Source organism: Capsicum annuum, chromosome 3 (assembly GCF_002878395.1).
Source record: "Capsicum annuum cultivar UCD-10X-F1 chromosome 3, UCD10Xv1.1, whole genome shotgun sequence".
Taxonomy (NCBI): domain Eukaryota; kingdom Viridiplantae; phylum Streptophyta; class Magnoliopsida; order Solanales; family Solanaceae; genus Capsicum; species Capsicum annuum.
The window spans coordinates 208,750,235-208,759,827 of record NC_061113.1 but is presented as its reverse complement, the minus strand read 5'-3'; the positions used below and the strand labels follow the sequence as shown (position 1 = coordinate 208,759,827).

At 45.2% G+C, this 9,593-nt stretch overlaps 1 non-coding gene and 1 pseudogene across 1 annotated transcript; one reads left to right on the top strand and one right to left on the bottom strand.

Annotated features, from left to right (window-relative positions):
• Window positions 1-738, bottom strand: part of LOC107865118 — a 4,782-nt pseudogene extending 4,044 nt beyond the window's left edge.
• A 224-nt stretch (window positions 739-962) lies between these two features.
• Window positions 963-1,034, top strand: TRNAN-GUU. Its single transcript has one exon. It is a non-coding gene; the product is annotated as a tRNA-Asn (tRNA).
• The last annotated feature ends 8,559 nt before the right edge of the window (window positions 1,035-9,593 follow it).

Sequence of the window (9,593 nt, the reverse complement as noted above, 5' to 3'; positions counted from 1 at the left end):
CACAAGGTACTTATTAGATCGAATGTACTTATTCGATCTAATAGAATGATTTTGCCGTATCCAGACTAATACCAATCCAAGCCATTTCATGAATAAAATGTGACCAATCAACCAACCAACAAAACCACTTGTTACAAATAAGATCTTGTTGTTGCATCGAAAGAGATAAATGTTGACTAATCTGGCTAACATTGAACTTGGTAAAATGAAATGGTTGAATAATTGAAATATGAGATTATTTAGGAATACACATTGAATGCTGAGATTACGCATTGAATTTCTGGTAGTAGATCCATAATCCAAAAAGTGTTTGTGATTGTTCCATAAGAAATGAAACAAAAGATATGGTAGAGCTAGGACAGTTATTGTATGAGGCCTACCCAATGCTAGATGCAGAGGCGCATAATATATCGATATGAACATCATGAACTATCCCATAATAAAACCAGTTGTTGCTGATACCTTCTTCTTGGTTCCTTCTTCCATAACCAGAGCTCGGAGAAGGAAGAGATAAAAGGGCCCTATGGAGAATGTGGTCAGAAATCCATAATAGAGTCCGACTACAACGACCGAATTGATTATCTTCATGCATAAGGATACTAGATTACCTAGTAGAAAAGATTGAAAAATCATCACAAACCTCCCTTATTTCTTTTTCTATTGCAATTTCTGGATTATCATATGATGATTTTTTCACTTTCCATATATAGAAAAGAAATAGAAAGAGATAGACTAAAAACGACATCTGTTATATCAATGAGACCAAAGGGATATTAAATGAATGGAATTGAGATATGGGTGGAATATAATGAAATAGAGCCACTTTGAGGTTCCCTCTGAAATGAGGCATGTAAGGGAGCCACTACGAAGAAGTTCCGGGAGTTATGAAGGAAGCTTCGAGCTCATATTGGTCATGGGTTGGGAACAGAAATTGAACTCTATGAGATCGAATCTCCTGTTGTTCCTCAGTAGCTCAGTGGTAGAGCGATCGGCTGTTAACCGATTGGTCGTAGGTTCGAATCTTACTTGGGGAGATTTGATTGATTCTGAAATAAGAATTCAGAATAAAGGGGCTCGCTTTGCCCATTAACAGTAGGTAACCCATTCCCTGTCTTTGTTTCTATTGCATTCTATCTCATCGTATCACATTCTGTTCTGTGAGATTAGAAAATCACCATCAATACCTCGGTCTAGGTCCGAGATAATTCACACCAATTTTGCTAAAAAATGCCTCGTTCGCGCTATTTTATCCGTTTGATAACCCAAATGGCATCGAATATTGAAACGGACCACACTGGGACAATCCCTAACCTCCCTGGCATGCCTTGGTCAATTTTTGGCCCTCAGCATACCCATACCCCGATCCCACCTTTGGAACCGAGGGCTATAGCACACTGATTTGGCTCGAAAATGCCTCGTTCTAACCATTTCCCTTGTTTATCCACCCAAATGGCATCAAATATTGAAACGGATCACACTAGGATGAACCCTAACCTCCCAGGCATGACCCAGTCAATTTTCCACCACAGCACGCTTGGACCCCGAGTCTACCCCTAGAACCATGGGATATAGCACATCGATATAGCCCAAAAATGACCCGTTCTTATTGTTTCACCCGTTTGACCACCCAAATAGCATCGTATGTTGAAACCAATAACACTAGGATATTACCCAATCTACCTGGCACGCCCGATCAATTTTTGGCCCACAGCACGCCCGGACCCCGTGTCACCCCCGGAATCGTGGGCTATAGCACACCGATTAGGCCCAAAAATGCCTCGTTTGTGACGTATAGCTCGTTTGATCACCTAAATTGCATCAAATATTAAAATGGACCACACTAGAATGATCCCCAACCTCCTTGCACACCCCGGCCAATTTTTGGCCCACAACATGCCCAAACCCTGAGCCCACCCCCAGAACCATGGGCTATAGTGCACATCAATTTAGCTCAAAAATACCTCATTCGTGTCATTTCACCCGTTTGACTACCCAAATGGCATCGAATATTGAAACGGACCATACTGGGACAATTTTCAACCTCTCTGGCATGCCCCTATCGATTTTTAGCCCTCAGCACGCCTGAACCCTGGCCCCACCCCTAGAATCATAGGCGATAGCATATCGATTTAGCCAAAAAATACCTCGTTCACACCGTTTCACCTATTTGACCACCTAAATGGCACCAAATATTGAAATGAACCACACTGGGATGATGCACAACCTCCCTGGCACCCCCGATTAATTTTAAGCCAACAACACACCCAGACTTTGGGCCCACACCTGGAACTGTGGGTTATAGCACAATAATTTGGCTAGAAAATGCCTCATTCGTAATGTTTTACCCGTTTGACCGTACAAATGGAATCAAATATTTAAACGGACCATATTGGGACCATCTCTAACCTTCCTGGCATGCCTCAATTAATTTTTGACCCACAAAACGCTCAAACCCCGAGCCCACCTCCTGACTCGTGGGCTATAGCACACCGATTTGGCTTTAAAATTCCCCATTTGCGTCGTTTCACCTGATTTACCACCCTAATGGCATAAAATATTAAAACAGACCAACCTGGGATGATCCTCAACCTCCCTGGAACACCTCAATTGATTTTTGGCCCACAGCACGCCCGGACCCCGGGCTTACCCCAGAACCATTGGCTATAGCACACCAATTTGGCTTGAAAAATGCCCCGTTCGCACTATTTTATCCTTTGACCACGCAAATGGCATCGAATATTCAAATGGACCACACTGTGACAATCCCCAATCTCCAAGGCACGCCCTGGTTAAATTTTATCCCACAACATGCCCATACCTCAGGCCCACCCCTTGAACGTAGGATATAGCACATCGATTAGGCATGAAAATGCCTAGTTCATATCGTTTTGCCCTTTTGACCACCCAAATGGCATCTAATATTGAAATAGACCACACTGGGATGATCCAAAACCTCACTGGCATACCTCGGTAGATTTTTGGCCCACCAAATGACCATGGGCCCACCCCTAGAACCGTGGTCTATAGCACACCAATTTGTCTAAAAAATGCCCCATTTGCACCGTTTTGCTTGTGTGACCACCCAAATTGTATTGAATATTGAAACGGACCATACTAGGATGATCCCAAACCTCCTTGGCACGCCCCAATCAATTTTTGACCCAAAGCACACCCGAACCATGGGCCAACCCTGGGATAAAGGGCTATAGCACATCGATTTGGTTAAAAATTGTCCTATTCTTGTAGTTTCGTCTGTTTGACCACCTAAATAGCATCAAATATTGAAACGGACCATACTAGGATGATCTTCAACCACCTTGACATGCCCAGTTGAATTTTGACCCATAACATGCTTGGATCCGAGGCCCACCCCCGGAATCGTGGGCTATAGCTCACCAATTTGGCCCACAAATGCCCCATTCGCGTTGTTTTTCCCGTTTGACCACCCAAATAGCATCGAATACTGAAACAGACCAAATTGGGATGATCCCCAACTTCCCTGGCACTCCTCGATCAATTTTTGTCCCCCAGCACGCTCGTACCCTGGGCCCATCCCCAGAACCGTGGGAAATAGCACACTAATTTGGCCCGAAAATGCCCCATTCGCGCTGATTCACCTATTTGACCACTCAATTTGCATTGAATATTGAAACGAACCACTCTGGGATGATCCTCAATTCTTATTGGCATGGTCCGATCGAGTTTTGACCGATAGCACGCCCATACCCCAGACCCTTAGCACACCCCTGGAACCATTGGCTATAATATACTGATTTGGGCTGAAAATGCCCCATTCATGCCGTTTTATCTGTTTGACCACCCAAATGGCATCGAATATTAAAAAAAACCACATTGGGATGATCCCCAACCTCCGTGGCATTCCCCAATTAATTTTTGACCCACAACATACTCGTACCCCGGGCCCACCTCTGAAACTGTGGGCTATAACACACTGATTTAGCCCGAAAATGCCCCGTTAGCACCGTTTTGCCCATTTTACCACCCCAAATGGCATCGAATAATGAAACAGGCTACTCTGGGCTAATCCCCAACCTCCCTGGCATCCATTCGGTTGATTTTTGGCCCACAGCATGCCCGGACCCTGAGCTCAACCTCAGAACCGTGGGTTATAGCACACCAATTTAGCTCGAAAATGCCCCGTTCATGCCGTTTCGCTTGTTTGACCACCCAAATGGCATCAAATATTGTAATAGACCACACTGGAATGATCCCCAACTTTCCTAGCATATCCTTGTCAATATTCGACCTTCAACACGCCTGGACCCCGAGCCCACCCCAGAACCATATGATATAGCACACCGATTTGCCTAGAAAATATCTCATTCACACCATTTTACCTGTTTGACCGCATTAATGGAATCGAATGTTGAAATGGACCGACATCACATTTGAACCCCGAGCCCACCCCCAAAACCATGGGATATAGCACAATGATATGGCCCAAATATGCCCTATTCGTGTTGTTTTGCCCGTTTGACCACCCAAATAGTAAAGAATATTGAAACGGACAACACTGGAATGATCCACAACCTTCCTTGCATACCTCGGTCAATATTTGGCCCACATCACGTCGGACCATGGGCCCACCCCTGGAGCTGTGAGCAATAGCACATTAATTTGGCCTGAAAATGCCTCTTTGGCACTGTTTTGCTCGTTTGACCATCCAAATGGCATCAAATATTGAAATGGACAACACTTGGATGATACCCAACCTCCATGGCATGCCTCGGTCAATTTTTAACCTATAGCATGCCAGAACTCCAGGCCCATCCCTAAAACCGTGGGCTATAATATACCGATTTGCCCAAAAAATGTCTCGTTTGCTCTATTTCTCCCGTTTAACCACCTAAATGGCATTGAATATTGAAATGGACCACAATAGGATAATTCCCAAAATTCCTGGCAAGACCTAGTCGATTTTCAACCCACAGCACACTCGACCTCAGGCCGTCCCCTGGAACTATGGGCTATAGCACACCGATTTGGCCGAAAATTCCCTTATTCGTATCATTTTGCCTGTTTGACCACCTACATGGTATTGAATATCAAAACGGATTAAACTGGAATGATCCCCAACCTCCCTGGCATTCCCCAATCAATTTTTCGCTCACAGCACACCAGGACCCCGGGCGCACCCCAGAATCGGGGGATATAGCACATTGATATGGCCCTAAAATGCCCTATTTGCATTATTTCACCCGTTTGACCACCCAAATGGCATAGAATATTGAAACGGACAACATTGAAATGATCCCCAACCCCTCTGGAACACCTCGGTTGATTTTTGGCCTATAGAACGCCCGGACCACAGGCCCACCCCAAGACCGTGGGCTATAGCACATTGATTTGGCCTAAAAAATGCTCCATTTTTGCCGTTTCACTCATTTGACTACCAAAATGGCTTCTAATATTTAAATGCACCACACTGGGATGATACCTAACCTTCCTGGAATGCTTCAATCAATTTTTGTCCCACAGCTCGCCTGGACCCGGGCCCACCCCCAGAACCATGGGCTATAACACACCAATTTGCCCAAAAAATGCCCTAATAACATCGTTTCACCATTTTAACAACCTAAATGGAATCGAATATTGAAATATACCACACTGGGATGATACATAATGTCCCTATCAAGACCCAATCAATTTTAGAACCACAGCACGCCTGACCTCGAGCCCTCCACTAGAACCGTAGGCTATACTACACCGATTTTTATTAAATATTGAAACAGAACACATTGGGATGATCCCCAACCTTCTAAGCATACCCCGGTTGATTTTTTGCCTATAGAACACTCAGAACTTAGGCCCACCCCTAGAATCGTGGGTTGTATCTCACTGATTTGACTCAAGAATACTTCGTTCATGTCGTTTCACTCGTTTGACTACCCAAATGGCATCGAATATTAAAATGAACCACACTACTATGATCTCTAACCTCCAAGGCATGCCCTAGTCAATTTTTGGCCAGCAGCACGCCCGAAACCCCGACCCACCCCTGGAATCATAGACTATAGCACATTAATTTGACCCAAAAATGCCCCGTTTGTGCCGTTTCTCACTTTTGACTACAAAAATGGCATTGATTAGTGAAACAGACCATATTGGGATGATCCCTAACCTCACTGGGATGCCTCAGTTGATTTTTGTCCAACAGAATGCTCGGACCCTGGGCCCACCCCTAGAATTGTAGGCTATAGCACACCGATTTGTCTTGAAAATGTCCTATTTGCATTGTTTTTCTTGTTTGACCAGCCAAATCGCATCAAATATTGAAACAGACCATACTGAGATGATCCCAAACATCCCTGGCATGCCTTGGTCAATTTTTGGCCCAAATCATGTCTGAACCTTGGGCCAACCCTCAGAATTGTGCGCTATAGCACACCGATTTGACTTGAAAATATCTGATTCTTGCCGTTTCTCCCGTTTGACCACCCAAATGGCATCGAATATTGAAACGGACCATACTAGGATGATATCCAACCTTTTTGTCATACCCGATCAATTTTTGGCACATAGAACGCCCGAACCTAGGCCCACCCCTGAAATCGTGGGCTATAACACAATAATTTGGCCCAAAAATGCCCTATTTACACCGTTTTACCTATTTGGCAACCCAAATAGCATCAAATATTGAAATATATCATAGTGTGATGATCCCCAACCTTCCAGGAATACCTCGGTCGATTCTCGACCCACATCATGCCCGAACGTCGAGCCTACCCCTAGAATCGTGGGCTATAGCACACCAAATTAACCCAAAAATGCCCCATTTGCGCTGTTTTACCTGTTTAACCACCCAAATGGCATCAAAAATTAAAATGAACCACATTGAGATGATCTCCAACCTCCCTAGCATGCCTCGATTAATTTTAATGCCACATCACGCCCAGACCCCTGGCACACCCCCAAAATCATGGGCTATAACACACTAATTTGGCCCAAAAATGCCCCATTTATGCCGTTTTGCTCGTTTACCACTCAAATGGCATTGAATATTAAAAAACCCACACTGGGATGATCCTCTATATCCCTGGCATGCCTCAGTAAATTTTTGATGCACAGCACGCCCATACCCCAGTACCACCCCCAGAACCGTGGGCTATATCACACTGATTTAGCCTGAAAATGCCCTATTAGCACCGTTTCACCCATTTTACCAGTCAAATGGCATCGAATAATGAAACGAATCATACTGGGATGATCCCCAACCTCTCTGGCATTCCCCGATCAATTGTTGACCAATAGCAGAATCGGACCCCCGGCCCACCCATAGAACCGTGGGCTATAGCACATCGATTTAGCCCGAAAATTCCCTATTCGCATCGTTTCACCCGTTTCACCAACCAAATGGCATCAAATATTGAAATTGACTACACTGGGATGATCCCAACCTCCCTAACATGCCATGGTCGATTTTTGGCCTACAGCATGCCCGGGCTCCGAGCCAACACCTAGAACCGTGGGCTAAAGCACACCAGTTTGGCCCAAAAATGCCTCGTTCACACTGTTTCGCCTGTTTGACCACCCAAATGGCATCGGATATTAAAATACACCATGCAGGGATGATCCCCAACCTCCCTGGCATGCCCCAGTCAATTTTTAGCCCACGGCACACCCGAACCCCAAGCTCACCCTCAGAACTGTGGGCTATATAGCACATCAATTTGGTATGGAAATTCCCCAATCATGCCTTTATGTATGTTTGACTGCCTAAATGGCATCAAATATTGAAACGTACCATACTGAGATGGTCCCCAACCTCCCTGGCACACCCCGCTCAATTTTTGACCCACAGCATGCTCGAACCCCGAGTGCAACGCTAAAACTGTGGGCTATAGCACACTGATTTGGCTCGAAAATGCCCTATTCACACCGTTTTGCCTGTTTAATTACTCAAAAGGCATCAAATATTGAGACAAACCATATTGGGATAATCCCTAACCTCCCTGGCATGCCCTGATCATTTTTTAGCCCACAACACGCCGAAATCCCGATCCCACCCTAGCAACCATGGGGTATAGCACACCAATTTAGCCCAAAAATTCCTCATTCATGCCATTTTGCCTGTTTGACCACCCAAATGGCATTGAATATTGAAACGTAACACACTGGGATGATCTCCAACCTCCCTGGCATGCCACGGCCGATTTTTGTCCCACAGAACACCCGGACCCTAGGTCCACCCCTAGAACCATGGGCTATAGCACACCGATTTGGCCAGAAAATGGCCTGTTTGCACCGTTTTGCCCATTAGACCACCCAAATGGCATCAAATATTATAACAGTCCACACTGAGATGATCTTCAACCTCCCTGACATGCCCTGATTGATTTTCGGCCTACAACATGCTCGGACCCCGAGCCCACCCCCAAAACCATGGGCTATAGCACATAGATTTAACCCTATAACACCCCGTACGTGATGTTTCGCCCATTTGACCACATAAATCGCATTGAATAATTAAATGGACCACACTGAGATGATCCCCAACCTCCTTGGGATGCCCCAATTAATTTTTGGCCCACAAAATGGTCGTATCCTATCCCCACCCTCAAAACTGTGGGCTATAACACACCAATTTGGCCTGAAAATGTCCCATTTTGGCCGTTTCGCCTGTTTGACCATATAAATGAGATTGAATATTGAAACAGACCACACTAGGATAATCCCGAACCTCCTTTGCATGCCCCAGTCGATTTTCATCCCACAGCACACTCGGATCTCAAGCCCACCCCAGAACCGCGGTCTATAGCACATCAATTTGACTCGAAAATGCCCTGTTTGTGCTATTTTGCCCGTTTGACCACCCAAATGGCATAAAATATTGAAATAGACCACACTGGAATGATCCCCAACTTCCCTGGCACACCTCGGTTAATTTTTGGCCTACAGCACGCTTAGAACCCGAGCCGACCCCTGAAACTGTAGACTGTAGCACTCTAATATATCCCAAAAATGCCTCATTCGCGTTGTTTTGCCCGTTTGACCACCCAAATGGCATAAAATATTTAAAAAAAACCACACAGGGATGATCCCCAACCTCCCTGGCAAGCGTCGATCAATTTTTAGCCCAGAACATGCCCGAAATCTGAGCCCACCCCTAAAACCGTGGGCTATAGCACACCTATTTAGCCCAAAAATTCCCCGTGCATGCCATTTCTCTTTTTTAACCACACAAATGGCATCGAATATTGAAACGGACCACATTAATATGATCCCCAACCTACCTTTTATGCCCCAATCAATTTTTTACCAATAAAATGCCCGAACCCCGGGCCCACCCCCAGAACCGTCGGCTATAGCTCACCGACTTAGCCTAAAAATACCCCATTTGCGCCATTGCTCCCGTTTGATCAGCCAAATGGCATCGAATATTGAAATGGACCACACTAGGATGATACCGAAACTCCCTGGCATGCCTCGGTAAATTTTTAGGCCAAAGCACACTTGTACCCCGAGCCCATCCCTAAAACCGTCGGCTATAGCACACTGATTTGGCAAAAAAATGCCCTGTTCGTGCCGTTTTGCCCATTTGACAACCAAAATGGCATTTAATATTTAAATGA